This window comes from Egretta garzetta, unplaced genomic scaffold, assembly GCF_000687185.1.
Source record: "Egretta garzetta isolate BGI_Z169 unplaced genomic scaffold, ASM68718v1 scaffold368, whole genome shotgun sequence".
NCBI lineage: Eukaryota > Metazoa > Chordata > Aves > Pelecaniformes > Ardeidae > Egretta > Egretta garzetta.
Genome location: NW_009260684.1, coordinates 3,102,454 through 3,110,737, shown reverse-complemented (window position 1 = coordinate 3,110,737; position 8,284 = coordinate 3,102,454). Strand labels below are relative to the sequence as shown.

The 8,284-nt window shown below is 47.3% G+C and overlaps 1 pseudogene; it reads right to left on the bottom strand.

Annotated features, from left to right (window-relative positions):
- LOC118452996 overlaps positions 1–7,231 on the bottom strand; it is a 114,732-nt pseudogene extending 107,501 nt beyond the window's left edge.
- Between the last annotated feature and the right edge of the window lie 1,053 nt (positions 7,232–8,284).

Sequence of the window (8,284 nt, the reverse complement as noted above, 5' to 3'; positions counted from 1 at the left end):
ATGCTGTTACTGGGTGAAATCCCCCTGCATGGGGCAGCGCTCCGGGATTTGGGCATCCTGCAGAGTCTGTGGCAGAGAAAAAAGCCTACATTTATTTCTCTGTGTCAGGCTGAGAATATTGCTTTGTTTCCATGAGAAGACATGACATAGGCACTTAAGGCACTGTTTGCATTTTAATTTTTAAATCCTTTTTTTTCTTTGATTTTTTTTTCCCAGAAGATGAAGAAAATACATGGTGTGGCAGGCTAGCAAACTCCACAGACAGCTAATCAGATGGCCTACAAAATGCAGATTGTTGAGGTGACAGCTGTGGTGTACAGTTGGCTGTGCTCCCCCAGCTCCTGAGCATTCGGCTGAGACAGGTATGCACAGCACACAGAGAGCAGCCCTTCGCAGGAGTACAATCTGATTCACGAAATATTAATACAACCATTCTGAAGTTAAATACCAGACAGGTTTGGGAACCCTGATGTAAATAAAAGCTCTGGAAATACCATGTTTAGACTAAAATATCTCCAAGTTGTAAACAGCATGTGCTGTTTTAGCTGACTGGCCGCTAAAGACAGCAATAGGTTTTGCATCTGATTCTCATCCATTTAGGCTCAAAGCTGTTATTCAAAACAGCTGGCCTCTGAACCTCTGGTCCTTAGTGGTAAATCATAGGTGGATAGTTCTCTAGATTATCAAAAATAAATCCAGGACAGTGCTGTAAACTTGTGCTGGCAGGAGGCCAGGCTGGCTGGTCAAGACAGCGCCTTTTGGCCTTTCATCTGTGACTACATGAAGATTAAGAGAAAGCCATGCTCATCCTCCACTGACGTAAAGAGTACAGGGACATGCTGAGGCCATGGCACAGCCTTTCCCTGTGTCACCAGCAGTGACTCAAACAGAAATAAATGCAGACATGGTCATGCTGCAGCCAACAGAGCTGAGGGGCTATCACAGAAGCCTGGTGCTCTGGGCACGCCGTGACATATGACGTCATTTTGGTCCCTTGAGTTTTCTGACTCAGACTGAGGGTGCCGGAGCACTGGTAAGAGCTGATGATTTTGTGTTTCTCCCTGTGATTTCATCAGCTCAGAATTTTTGTGCCTATGTAAAGTTCTGGTTCCTGATTATTCAAGTATTTTATCTTTTAAAATCAGAGTAAGAGTCTAACTTGATAAGAAACTGTGAAGTCATATCCTTCCAATGTAAAGGCACTTCCAAGCCAAGCAGTATCCTTCCAAGTGTGACACTACCATCTTGGCTGTGTCACCACGCTGTAGGTGTGGGCATTTCCTCCACGTAGCCAAAGCCTCGTGGTGCTTTCCACACTCACAGGTGTTAATAGGGGCAAGCATGGGAAAATACAGAGGGAATTTACAATCCATTTCATGATTTTGCCACTAGATTTCTGATTTTGAACCTCTGAAGCTGCTAGTCTTGAAGACCCCATGACCTACCATATCCATGGCTCCTGACTGAGGGAGTTTAGTATCATGGCTGGCTCTGTATCTCCAAAGTAGAGGGCTCCTGTCTGTCTTGGTTTCCTCTGTGTTTCACAGTGTTTGGGTTGGGCAGTGGTCAGAAGGTTCTTTGTCACATGAGAGGGTCACAGTGAACAAGGGGAATTTCACTGGAACTGTCCTGAGGAGTAGATCACTGACTCCCTGTGCATCCATCAGATCGAGGTCACTGCTCCAGATCAAAGACTTTTTGTGAGATGCAAATAATTAGAGCTTTATGAATTCATTTGCTTGGCTGAGCTACAAAACTTGGGAAAAGAATTTAGCTTTGAGTGAATATGAAACAAAAATGCCAAAAATAAAGCAAAAGCAAAAAAAAAGTGGAAGCATTTAATTTAAAAAATAGCAAATCTTTGTATACTCTTGAGTTTTCCCATGGTTTTTCTATCTAAACAGGCAGATCAATCTGCAGATATGTGCAGGCATGTGCATGGTGTGCTCCATCCTTTCCAGCAGCTGAAAAATTGGCCCAGAGTTTACAAGCCATGGAGACCTTGAGATAGTTTGCTGCACGGAGAGGCAGCCAGCGGGGCTCCATCGGGCGGTCAGGCAGCGACCGGGTATGAGCAGGGATCCATTCAGCAAGAAGTCACAGAAGGGAGTGAAGGAGAGGCTAGCACAGAGTTTGTGTTGTTGCAGGGGTTATCTGCGCTAAAAATAAAAATGAGTATGTTATTTCAAGATAAATTTTTCTCGATTTGGAATCACTGTCAGCTGCTTGACACAAAACTGAGAATCTCAAGGGTGAATGGAAAGAAATGGTTTATTTGAACCCCCCAAAATCATTAACTTTTTCTTTTTTGTTGCTTTTTAGCTTTGAAGGAAAAAAAAAAAGCTCACGTGTTCAAATGAGGAAGTGCTTTAGATGGAAGAGCTAAGTCAGCCATCCTCTTAATTGTCATCTTTTGATTTCATTCTTACAAGGCTTTTTCCCAGGCCTTTCTTCTTCAGGAAGAAAGAATGGGACAAACTTTTATTATTTTTTCGTATCACAAAGGACCTGCAAAGCTCTTCAGTGCAGGAAATCTGAGCCTGGGAAACCCTGGCATTTGGTGGGAAAGGGCAGGGCATCCCACCAAAAGTGATGAGGCCATCACAATTTGTCTTCTCTAGTATTTATTTGCTTCCCATGGACCTGAAGTTGTGACTAATTTAAGACAGCAAACCAATCATAAATTCTGTTACAAAGGTCACAAAAGAAATGCGGCTTGAACTTTTTATTAAATTACTGAGTTGACTTGCTGGTGGTGGGGACTGTGGTAGACCCAGTCCTCCTTCAAGGCCATGTACTAAAGCTAATACAGGGCTGTTCCTGCCTTGTTTTGTAGCTCTGCTGAGTGTGCACACATGAAGCATCTGCTTCTTTTGTATCTTTTTTATCTGGACCATTACTCTCTCTTTGATTGGGAACTTTCAAATCCCATTACCAAATTATATAGCCGTTAATTCAAAGCTCTCTTTCTCGTTTGCTCCTTCTTTCTCAGAGGAAACACCCTTTTCCCACTGAACTGAACTGGAGATGGTATGGGGGAATACTACAGCTGATCTTTTACTCATTAATGTGGAGCCAGAGGCTTTAGCAAATGCATCTTCTGAGCAGGACATCTGTGCTTCCACACTCACATTGCAGCCCAAAGTTCAGGAGCTGTGCCGTTGAACCCAGGTGGGTGCAAATTGTCCACAGCTCTTGCATCATTCACACACTGGGTTTGACTTACCCAGTATCTGGAGCTATTCCTGGGTCACAAGTCATTTAAAAAAAATCCTGATCCAGGTCTCAGGGGAATAAGGGATTTGGACTGAACTCTTTAGCAGTAAACTTCATTTTGCTAGCAGCAAGATATGCAACCTTTTCTAACAGCCTCCTGTGTTTACTCCAGGTTACGTCTCTGGAGTTGTCTGTACCAGTGCACCTTTAGCTGTTTTTAATTCCTACCTTACAGCTGCCTGTCCGTTCAGCAAATCCCATCAACACCTTATGAACATGAGAGAATTAGGAGATCAGGAGTGAGGAGCCTTCATGGTTTCTCTTTAAATTAGACTCAAGGAGCAGAAGCAGCACCAGCTGGTTGGAGCGGGGTGGTGGAAGAGAGTAGGGGAGTGGAGAGGACCTCCAGCAGTGGCAACATCTGGATTTTCTGATGGCCAAATCCTGCCAGGGCAGCTGGCTTCAAACCCTGCCTGGTCCTTAGCGTGTGGCTGCACATGTTGTAGTGGGGGGTCAAGGACTTTGTGACCAATCCTACAGCTGTGCAGGCTGCCTGCCTTGTGGTGAGGCTGGAGAGGACACGCTCTCCGCTGGTCCATGCCAAGTCTGGCTTCAGCTGGCAACACAAAAGCTGCTTTTGTGAGGCATGGGGATGCCATCGGTCATGTGATTAAGCAGAAGGGCTGCGAATGCAAGGTCTCTCAGTTTCATAAGTCTATGAGGAGAGATGCTGGAACAATACGGAGTGTCCCACATACCAGAGCCAAAGTTTCACCACTGTCCTCTGTTGATCTTGACACCCAAGTCACGCATGTGCAAATAAACACATGGGACAGCCCGTGGGTCTGGGCTCGCTCAGATCAACAGGTTCAAGTTGCCCAAGTGTGGGAAAGGGCAGTCTCCTGTGAAAGAACTGTCAGTTTGAGAGGCAGAAAAGTCCCTATGATGTGTCTGAGAGTATTTACTACCTCCTCCAATGTGTGATGGTTTCCTTATTTCGTGGCGGTCTCTTGACCAGATAATTCCCACTGTGTGTACCTTACCAGTGGAGATTGTTCCCCTTACACAGAGCCCTGTCCTGAAGAAACAGGCTCATGCACAGATTTTGCAGGCAAGAGAAGAAAAATTATGGGGGAGGTGGGGAGGAATTAAATAGAATTCAAAGATTTTGCAGACATTTTTGAATTCGATAAGCTGGTTCGTCTCAAAAGCAAATTCCAAGCCTGTTGCAATGACATGCCTGTTTTGAGGTTGAAAAATGCAGCCTTTTGAAGACACAATTTGTCTTTCAGAAAACACTGCATCTGGAAAACATGAGATTTGTCAAGTTGCGTGTTTTCAGTGTGAGAGGAGTCACTTGTGGAGGTAGAAAGTACACCCAGGCTGCGAGCAGAGACATAGCAACTGCTTGTCCCCCATCCAGATAGTCAACTTTCAACATGGTAGGTGAATTGTCAATAAAGGAGAAAAGAACATCCTTGGAAATAGAGTGAATCCCTTTAACGAATAAAAAACTCATGCGGGAGAAAGTGAAATCTTAAACAATGAGCCTGCGGCCCATTAAAGGAAGGAATCTGCTATTTACCTCTTTCTGTACTGTGAAATCTCTCTTAAACAAACACCTGCTATAGGCATAAAGCTGCTAACTTTTAAATTGCCTGCACATTATACCCAGACTATTATATAAGGAAAGTACTGCCTCCTTTTCAAAGCTTGTTGCTGGAGTCCAGGATAGACAAGAACTTTATTGTTGGTCCTGTATCACCAGTTTTACCCTGGGTGACTGAGACACTAATGTCCACCTTTCCTATCTGAAAAGCTAAGATTTCGCCCAAATTCCACAAAAAGGACCCTTGCTGTGATTACCTCTGATAGTGGGACCACCCATGCCGTTGTCGTCCCAGGGGGTGATGTCTTCCTGGAAAACCTGTTCAGAGGTTAGCGCTGGAAATGTCTCAGATGCAGCTTTGCAGAGCTTTTGTAGGCTTGGATGTGCTCTGACACAAGCCCTGTTGCCTCTGAAGAGCCTCTCCAGTTCAACATAAAAAAGTCAATCATTGGTGTTAAAAGGAGGATGGATTTTCCTGTTCCTGTGCGGAGAAAAAGCTGAGTGGAGGGTGGCTGTGCAGAGTAAAGGGCAAGCCTATGCCCTTATGGTGCCTGTATTGTCCTAGGGCAAAGGGTGGTTGATTGCTGAGGAACTTCTCACAGAGACAACCCTACAAGCAAGAGCTTAGTCCTGCTAGATTGCTATCACCCAGCATCCCACCATGCCTGAGGTGCTGACATGGTGTGACCCAAGATGACTTTCTGAGGAGGGTGGTAGCCATAGCCTCCTTCCCTGCCTGGCAGGCATCAGCCTGGAGCAGCATGCTGCAGGGGGCAACCACTGGCTGAACAGATGCCCCCAGAGGAGCACTCTCTGCTGTTGCAGGAGGCATGCAGGACCACAGTCAGTTTTTTAGCAGAGGTATAACATTTTCCTTCAGGGCCTGAAGATGATAGGTGCATCAGCAAGTCCTGGAGCTCGACCCCCATTCCAGCTCATGCAGAGCTTTGCCACGCAGCACTGAGACTCAGCTTGAGCTTGCACATAGAGCACAGCCCATGCTGGTGGTCATTGAGCGCTGCCTGGCTGCTACCCCAGTCCAGCTGCGACACATCTGTAAGCACCAAGCAATGATGTGTTTGCTTTTGAGGGCAGTCAACACAGGAGCCAGCACAGAGTCCATGCTCAGGTGGCACTAGCCAGTCCAAGCAATATCCCCATCAACTCATGGCTGGATAGTCAAGGCTGGCAGACTCCAAACCCTGCTGTTTTATCAACCCCCACAGAGGTATCCCCAGCCAGGTCTCCTCTGCATGTGAAGGATGCCAAAGCCAAGAGCACAGCTGTTTATCCAATTGACCCTCCCAGGAGCCACAGGACTGGGAGCTACCTTAATTTCTGTTTTGCAGGTGAGGCCTAAAGGTGGTGGGGATCTAAACATGGTCACTGAACTCATCTGCCATAGTAAGAGGCAGAGAAAGGCTCGTCTGCAGGCGGCCTTTTACCACCCACACCCCTGGTGCTCGGGAACATCCTCTCCACACTGAAACTGGAAATGAGCTGTACCCCATGAGCCCTTGATGAGCCCTTCAACCAGATCAGTAATGCGCTTGCCATAGCATCTGTTGAAATCTTGATAAACTTCACAGCTCCAGCCCTTGAAATCAGCAATCTTTCAACTGGGTCATCTGGGGCCTGTTCCCTAATGTGCTTTAAAAAGCGATGAGCTCCCAATGGGCCAAATCCTTGCTCTAGGTGCATAGACGGCTTGCTAATGGCAGAAAGCTCATCCCGTAAATGAGACTGGTATGTGAGGGACGAGGCGGGGTGGTGGAGGATAGAGACTGTAGAGGAGGATAGAGGCACTCCAGGCTGAACAACCCCAACTCTCTCAGCCTTTCCTCATAGGAGAGGTGTTCCAGCCCTTGGATCATTTCCGTGGACCTGCTCCTATAGGTCCATGTCTGTCCTGTGCTAGGGACCCCCGAACTAGACATAGGGCTCCAGGTGAGGTCTCACCAGAGCAGAGCAGAGGGGCAGAATCACCTCCCTCGACCTGCTGGCCACGCTTCTCCTGATGCAGCCCAGGGTAGGGTCGGCTTTCTCGGCTGCCACCACACATTGCCAGCTCATGTCCAGCTTTTCATCCATCAGTACCCCCAAGTGCTTCTCCCCAGGGCTGCTCTCAATCCCTTCATCCCCTATCCTGTATTGGTACTGGGGGCTGCCCAGACCCAAGTGCAGGAACTCACACTTGGCCTTGTTGAACCTTGTGAGGTTTACACAGGCCGATTTCTCGAGCTTGTCCAGGTCCCTCCGGATGGCATTCTGTCCCTCAGGTGTGTCAACCACACCACTCGGCTTAGTGTTATCCACAAACTTGCTGAGGATGCACTTGATCCCACTGATGAAGGTATTAAACAGTACCAGTCCCAATATGGACCTCTGAGGAACACTGATCTTCATCTGGACATCGAGCCGTTGACCACTCCCCTCTGGATGCGACCTCCAACCAATTCCTCATCCACTGAACAGTCCATTGATCAAATCCATATCTCTCTAATTTAGAGACAAAGATATTATGGGGGACCATGTGAAAGGTCTTACAGAGGTCAGATGACATCAGTGGCTCTTCCCTTGCCAGCTGAATTTATTTTTCAAACCCACAAATCTCAACAGCAAGTACCACACAATCTTTGAAATTGGACAGTGGGTAGGACTTGCTGCTTTTAATTCTTTTCTAACCTTTGCTGAGGTTCTGTTCTTTAAATTGTTGCCACAGCTGTCTAATTTCCCACCCCAGTATTGCCAGCTGTTATTTAATTTATTTATTTTTGTGTTTATTATTTATTTGTTTTTTCTTGCCTGACTAGTAGAAGATAATAACCATGTCACAGTGATGCAGCACTAGCTCCAGGCACCAACCTTGGTGATTTCATGGCTGTGTCACAGCAGGCAACCACCAGCTCCTAGAACCAGCCCTGGTGGTGTCATGGCTCTGCCGCAGCACACAGAACTTTTGTGATGGCCACGTCACACAGGAGTTGTTGGTGATGCGGGTGGCCCAGGACAGGTATAAAAAGGGCTGTGCCAGCCCAGGCTGGCAGAGAAGTGTCAGGTGAGCAAGGGCTGAGAGGAGAGGGCAGGGGAGGGATGGGCAGGGGCTGCCCATGGTGGTAGAGGGTGTCTGCTCCTCCTTTGTTGCTTCTGTCTATTACAGCCAGATGCCTGGATAGGGATGTGACCAGGCCATGGCACATTCCTGTCCTCTCTCCTCCAAAATGCAGCCAGAGAGCTGCCAGCGCTACAGAACTGATAAGATAGCCCCAACCCATTCCCTGTTATGGTCTTACAGGGGGCTGGAAGCTTCCTACACCCATGCCAAAGCCTTGCACCCTTTTTCCCCATGTAGCCAAGGGCTGGGCCATACATGAGCTCCTGGCACCAGCCCTCGCATCCAGGTCACAGAGGGGAAAACATGGGTGGTGGCCCACATTGCAGTGGAGTTGGTGACATGGC